Source organism: Chiloscyllium plagiosum, unplaced genomic scaffold, assembly GCF_037043375.1.
Source record: "Chiloscyllium plagiosum isolate Xiang-an unplaced genomic scaffold, Cpla_swu_hap1 HiC_scaffold_1, whole genome shotgun sequence".
NCBI classification, from domain to species: domain Eukaryota; kingdom Metazoa; phylum Chordata; class Chondrichthyes; order Orectolobiformes; family Hemiscylliidae; genus Chiloscyllium; species Chiloscyllium plagiosum.
The window spans coordinates 150,856,247-150,863,184 of record NW_028270139.1 but is presented as its reverse complement, the minus strand read 5'-3'; the positions used below and the strand labels follow the sequence as shown (position 1 = coordinate 150,863,184).

At 44.7% G+C, this 6,938-nt stretch overlaps 1 non-coding gene across 1 annotated transcript; it reads right to left on the bottom strand.

Annotated features, from left to right (window-relative positions):
- Positions 1-520: 520 nt before the first annotated feature.
- LOC122555977 (U6 spliceosomal RNA) lies at positions 521-625 on the bottom strand. Its single transcript, XR_006313410.1, has one exon. It is a non-coding gene; the product is annotated as a U6 spliceosomal RNA (small nuclear RNA).
- Positions 626-6,938: the final 6,313 nt, after the last annotated feature.

Here is a 6,938-nt window from a genome sequence, read left to right as displayed (position 1 = left end):
CCATCACTCCCTACATTTTCCAAAACACATACTTGTTTGAAATAGTGATAGTCACAGAAGACACCTGGACTATCTGCCTACCTCTCCTACCTTTCTTGGAGTTAACCCATCGACCTGACTGTAGCTTTTCTTCCTTTCCATAACCGCTAGCTCTTGTAAATTCCTTCTTGCCTCTAATTGCTGCTCCAACCGATCCATGTGATATAACTGGATTCACAACCAAAGACACTTCCTGCAGACATAATTATCAGTAACATGGAAACCCTCCCTAATCTCCTACATCTGACAGGCAGAGCACATCTACTAAAGGCCATCTTTGCTCCATCACAATCTACAGACCCAGAAATTAGCACAATCTTATTGCTTTTTAAAAAAAAAGCAGTGCTCCAGGCTAACTCAGTAGTTATGGTTTATATTTTTAAAATTTAGTCAAGAGACAGATCTCAATAAAACACATAATCAAGAGAAAAACCACCCGACTCACTATTGTAGATTTACCGAGCTGGGAATTTGTGTCGCAAAAAATATGGAACGCTTCACGAATTTGCGTGTCATCCCGACGCAGGGGCCATGCTAATCTTCTCTGTATCATTCCAATTTTAGTATATGTGCTGCCGTGAAGCGTCCCATATTTTTTGCAACACAAATTCCCAGCTCGGCGAACAGAACCACAACAACGAGCACCCGAGCTACAAAACTTCTCACAAACATTGTAGATTTACGGCAAGGTTACACTTAAAAACTATATATCTATCTGTTCCTGTGCTGTGCACTCTCCCACAGAGGCTCCTCCAAAGTGGGCTATGAATTTTGCTGTTTGTTAATTTTTCCTAGATGCACCCTGATGTCCAGATATACATGAACTCAAACAGTGAAGGCAGTAGTCCGTAACACTTTCTCTGTAGGCTTGGGTGCCCATGCAGAAAGTGATCTTTTGCAATTCATAGCAACAAAAAGTAATATTGATGTGGGCTCAGTACTAAGAGGTCAGGCAGCATCAGAGGCGCAAGAGAGTTGATGTTTCAGGCATAACCTTTCTTCAATAGTGAAGAGGGGTTATGCCCAAAATGTTGCATAAATGCACAATCCTGAGTGTGTTAGATATTGCACCAATAACTGATGTTAGATTATTGATCAAACTGACAGCGTGGTCTACCCCCTGTTTGCTGGAAACTAGACATGCTCATGCACAGGCCTCTGTCCTCTATGAGCAGAAGGAACATGTCCAGGAAGGAACATAAACCTTTTCTCAGTTAAACAAAACTTGGAGGACAACTGTACCCTGGTATATTCCCTATCATAGCACCTTGACCAACTTGACTTTTTGAATGAAAACAAAAGCTTGGGGGGGATAATTGTTCCTACTGCATTCTCCATGGCAACACCTTCATCAATTAGAGTCCAATTTGCCAAAAAATCAGTGTTCTTTTGCTCACCTGGTGCAAATTGAGACTTGATATTCTTGCAATTCTCTCCTGATGAGTGCATGATCAAACATGCCTGCACTATATCTCTTTTTATCAATAGTATTCAGTATCAAGTAAATATAAACTTCTAAAAATGTCTTCCAATGATTACCAACTCAAACCCAATCTGGATTGTCTATCACAAAAGGTGACCATCTCCTGTGTGCTCTGACCTTCTCTCAACACCTTGCAGTGAGAGTTAGCCCCCCAGTTCCAATGGTATTGACTGGTCAGCTGCATGGGATATCCAACTTTTGTCAACAGGCCTCCCTCAAGCCCTAAGACCCTTTGTAGGCTCTGGCCCCTGTGCTGTTTCTAGGCCAGCACCTTTCATTAAAGACTATCACTTCAGTTCATACCTTAAGAATAGGATCAGACTAGTAGGCAAATCAAACAACTTCCAAATGTTGTTTGAATTCCACAGGGCTGTAAAATGTGCAACAGAAATATAAAGATATTATTTCAGTTGTACATGAAAGATTGGAGATAGCACTTTATAAGACAGAATTGCTGGTTCTGAGCTCCATAATCTTGCTTTGAGAGACTTTATAATGAGGGTGATGAATAGAAAATTACCCATTATTGATGATTAAAATATTGCCTTCCGTAAACAAAAAAATCACCTGAAGCACCAAAGTAGAAGTCCCAGTATGTGCAAACCACAATTTATAAGCACATATTGTGGAACAGAGTTTTAACACATCAGAAAAATGTGTCAAAATCATCTTTAGTCCAGAGCATTAATATTGAAAATGATCCCACCCAATTCATGTGAATAAATAGGTCTTGGGTCCCCCAACAATGGAAGTGCATAGATCAAAGAAAACTCAATGCAATCTGTTTTAAATCATCCAGCTTTTCATTAGAGGATCACTCAATGAATAGGTACACCTCTGTTTTCACAAAGCAGACATGGAGCTGTACAAAGGCTTTTCACCTCGATGAAAGAAGACCTATACTTCAATGTCATGACTGAGGGCTTTTGTTAACACTCAGAGCATGTTTCCTCATCACATCCTAAGTGCTTCTTGAAACAAGTGTGGCATTGTCACATTGTACTTTGATCGTAAGGTGAAAATGGAATCCTTTCATTGCCTGAGACAAATTGCAGCACGTGAAATGAATCAATTTGAACCACAACTAATTCAATGACTGATTGAATCCTAACATTCCAGACATCACAATCAGACATTTGCTGAAGACTAATTTGCAATGATGTCAACCATTGCTCTGTTGGTCCCTCTTTGAATGGTTAGAGGGAAGGCTGTAGGCTCAATCTCTCACTCCAGAGGAACTAACATAAACTCCAGGGAGTGCAGCACTTCTAGAGGTGCTTACTGGTGGGACAGAAAACAGATGGATATGAAAGATCTCAGGGGACGATCTGAAGATGTGCTGAGACATTTCTCCCCAGTGTCCAGGCTATGATTTATCCCTCAACCAGTATCACCAATGCAGATTGGTTGTTATCTTGTTGCTCCTTGTGGGAGTTTACAGAATGCAAAATACTTACTACTTTTCCTACTTCAGATCAGTGATGACGCAAATTGGATAATCCTTTGATTGTGAAAAATGCCAGTCAACAGCTGCAAAACTGTGTGAAACATCTGTCTGCTGTTTCGGCATGCACTTCCAAAAACAAAATTTCACTCAAGTGATTCAAATCAAAATATTATTCCTAAAGTGCATAGCGAGGTTTATGTGAATGTACTACCCATCTTTCCTTTACTGCTACTGGGGCAAGGGGATGTGATAGCAAAGAGGCTTTATCACTGGGCTGTCAATCCAGAGACCCAGGTTCCAATCCCGCTATGGCTAATGGTGGAATTTGAATTTAACTCTTAATAAATCCAGAATTAAGAGTTTAATGATGACCATGAAACCATTGACTGTTCTTGGGAAAACCCATCTGATTCACTAATGTCCTTTAGGGACAGAAAGTGTCATCCTTACCTAGTCTGGCTTACATGTGTGATTGGCTCTTAACTGCCCCCTGGTCAATAAATGCGGACCTAGCCAGCAATACCCACATCCTGTGAATGAATAGAAGAATAATTCCTGGGATTCGCTCCTTAATGCAATTGTAGGTCCAGTATATGGACTGTAGATGTTCAAGAAGGCAGCTCAGCGCATTCCTGCACCCTGTCTGAGACATCCTTGATCCTGGCACCAGGGAAGCAACACACCATTCTGATTTTTCACTGCTGGCCACAGAAACGTCTGTCTGTACCTCAGACTAGAGAATCCCCAAACACAATTGATCTCTTAGAACCCGACGTACCCCTCATTGCATTAGAGCCAGTCTCAATACCAGGAACTTGGCTGTTTGTGCTACGTTCTCCTGAGAATGCAAAACAGCATACTTGTTTGAAATGGGTATAGCCACAGAAGGCTCCTGCTCTAGCTGTCTACCTCTCTTACCTTTCCTGTAGTTAACCCATCTATGTGACTGTATCTGAGACTTTCCCCCCTTCCTATAGCTGCCATCCATCAAATACTGGATTAGTGGTGCTGGAAGAGCACAGCAGTTCAGGCAGCATCTGAGGAGCAGTAAAATCGACGTTTCGGGCAAGAGCCCTTCATCAGGAATAAAGGCAGAGAGCCTGAAGCATGGAGAGATAAGCTAGACGAGGGTGGGGGTGGGGAGAAAGTAGCATAGAGTACAATAGGTAAGTGGGGGAGGGGATGAAGGTGATAAGTCAGGGAGGAGGGTGGAGTGGATAGGTGGAAAAGAAGATAGGCAGGCAGGACAAGTCCGGACAAGTCATGGGGACAGTGCTGAGCTGGAAGTTTGAAACTAGGATGAGGTGGGGGAAGGGGAAATGAGGAAGCTGTTGAAGTCCACATTGATGCCCTGGGGTTGAAGTGTTCCGAGGCGGAAGATGAGGTGTTCTTCTTCCAGGCGTCTGGTGGTGAGGGAGCGGCGGTGAAGGAGGCCCAGGATCTCCATGTCCTCAGCAGAGTGGGAGGGGGAGTTGAAATGTTGGGCCACGGGGCGGTGTGGTTGATTGGTGCGGGTGTCCCAGAGATGTTCCCTAAAGCGCTCTGCTAGGAGGCGCCCAGTCTCCCCAATGTAGAGGAGACCGCATCGGGAGCAACGGATACAATAAATGATATTAGTGGATGTGCAGGTAAAACTTTGATGGATGTGGAAGGCTCCTTTAGGGCCTTGGATGGAGATGAGGGAGGAGGTGTGGGTGCAGTTTTGCAGTTCCTGTGGTGGCAGAGGAAGGTGCCAGGATGGGAGGGTGGGTTGTAGAGTATGAATTCTCCTGAGGATGTAGTACAGAGTGGGTCCTTTGCAATTCTGAGAGAGTGTGGCCCTCAGCTGAGGCAGAGCAGACTGTAGAGAGGTTAGGTGCCAGTGCATTGCTGCGAGCGTGGAGCGGAGGATCTTGAAGGAGAACTGTTGCTGGTGTTTTTGAATCTGTAGTCTGTACTGTTTGTCCTGTTCGGGTCCGAACTCTGCTGGTTTAAAGGTGGTCCGGAGTCCATGTGGGATGAGTTGGTTATGGAGGCAGGCACAGAGGAAGCAAGTGTGGCTGTGGTAGCGAGTTTGTTTCACGACATGGTTGAAGAGCTTTAGGGCAGAAGAAATGACCTGGGAGTTGCAGTGGGAGAGGGACCGATGGGATACACCCTAGAGTTCTGAGAGAGGTGGCTGAGGAAATAGCAGAGGCATTGGTTGAGATCTTTCAAGAGTCACTGGAGTCAGGAAAGGTCCCGGATGATTGGAAGATGGTTGTTGTAACCCCCTTGTTCAAGAAAGGATCAAGGCAAAAGATGGAAAATTATAGGCCAATCAGCTTAACCTCGGTTGTTGGTAAAATTCTAGAATCCATCATTAAGGATGAGGTTTCTAAATTCTTGGAAGAGCAGAGTCTGATTAGAACAAGTCAACATGGATTTAGTAAAGGGAGGTCATGCCTGACAAACCTGTTGGAATTTTTTGAAGAGGTAACAAGTAGGTTAGACCAGGGAAACCCAGTGGATGTGGTCTATCTAGACTTTCAAAAGGCCTTTGATAAGGTGCCACACGGGAGGCTGCTGAGCAAGGTGAGGGCCCATGGTGTTCGAGGTGAGCTGCTGGGATGGATTGAGGATTGGCTGTCTAACAGAAGGCAGAGAGTTGGGATAAAAGGTTCTTTTTCAGAATGGCAGCCGGTGACGAGCGGTGTCCCGCAGGGTTCGGTGCTGGGGCCACAGCTGTTCGCATTATATATTAACGATTTGGATGAGGGAACCGGGGGCATTCTAGCGAAGTTTGCCGATGATACGAAGTTAGGTGGACAGGCAGGTAGTACTGAGGAAGTGGGGAGGCTGCAGAAGGATCTTGACAGGTTGGAAGAGTGGTCCAGGAAATGGCTGATGGAATTTAACGTGAGCAAGTGCGAGGTCTTGCACTTTGGCAAAAAGAATAAAAGCATAGACTTCTTTCTAAATGGTGAGAAAATTAATAAAGCCAAAGCACAAAGGGATCTGGGAGTGCTAGTCCAGGATTCTCTAAAGGTAAACATGCAGGTTGAGTCCGTGATTAAGAAAGCGAATGCAATGTTGTCTCTTATCTCAAGAGGGTTGGAATATAAAAGCAGAGATGTACTACTAAGACTTTATAAAGCTCTGGTTAGGCCACATTTGGAGTACTGTGTCCAGTTTTGGTCCCCACACCTCAGGAAGGACATACTGGCACTGGAACGTGTCCAGCGGAGATTCACACGGATGATCCCTGGAATGACAGGTCTAACATATGAGGAACGGCTGAGGATACTGGGATTGTATTCGTTGGAGTTTAGAAGATTAAGGGGAGACTTAATAGAGACGTACAAAATAATACATGGCTTGGAAAAGGTGGATGCTAGGAAATTGTTTCAGTTAAACGAGGAGACTAGGACCCGTGGACACAGCCTTAGAATTAGAGGGGGTCATTTCAGAACAGAAATGCGGAGGCATTTCTTCAGCCAGAGAGTGGTGGGCCTGTGGAATTCATTGCCATGGAGTGCAGTGGAAGCCGGGACGCTAAATGTCTTCAGGGCCGAGATTGATAGATTCTTGTTGTCTCGAGGAATTAAGGGCTACGGGGAGAACGCTGGTAAGTGGAGCTGAAATGCGCATCAGCCATGATTGAATGGCGGAGTGGACTTGATGGGCCGAATGGCCTTACTTCCACTCCTATGTCTTATGGTCTTATGGTCTTATGGACTCCCTGAGATTCTTGTAGAGAGAGGAGGAAAACTTCTTCAAGGCAGGCATCCTTGCAAGAGGATGCGCAGTAGGGTTAAAATCAACGAGGTAAAAGCAATGACTGCAGATGCTGGAAACCAGATTCTGGATTAGTGGTGCTGGAAGAGCACAGCAGTTCAGGCTGCATCCGAGGAGCAGTAAAATCGACATTTAGGGCAAAAGCCCTTCATCAGAAATAAAGGCAGAGAGCCTGAAACATGGAGAGATAAGCTAGAGGAGGGTGGGGGCAGG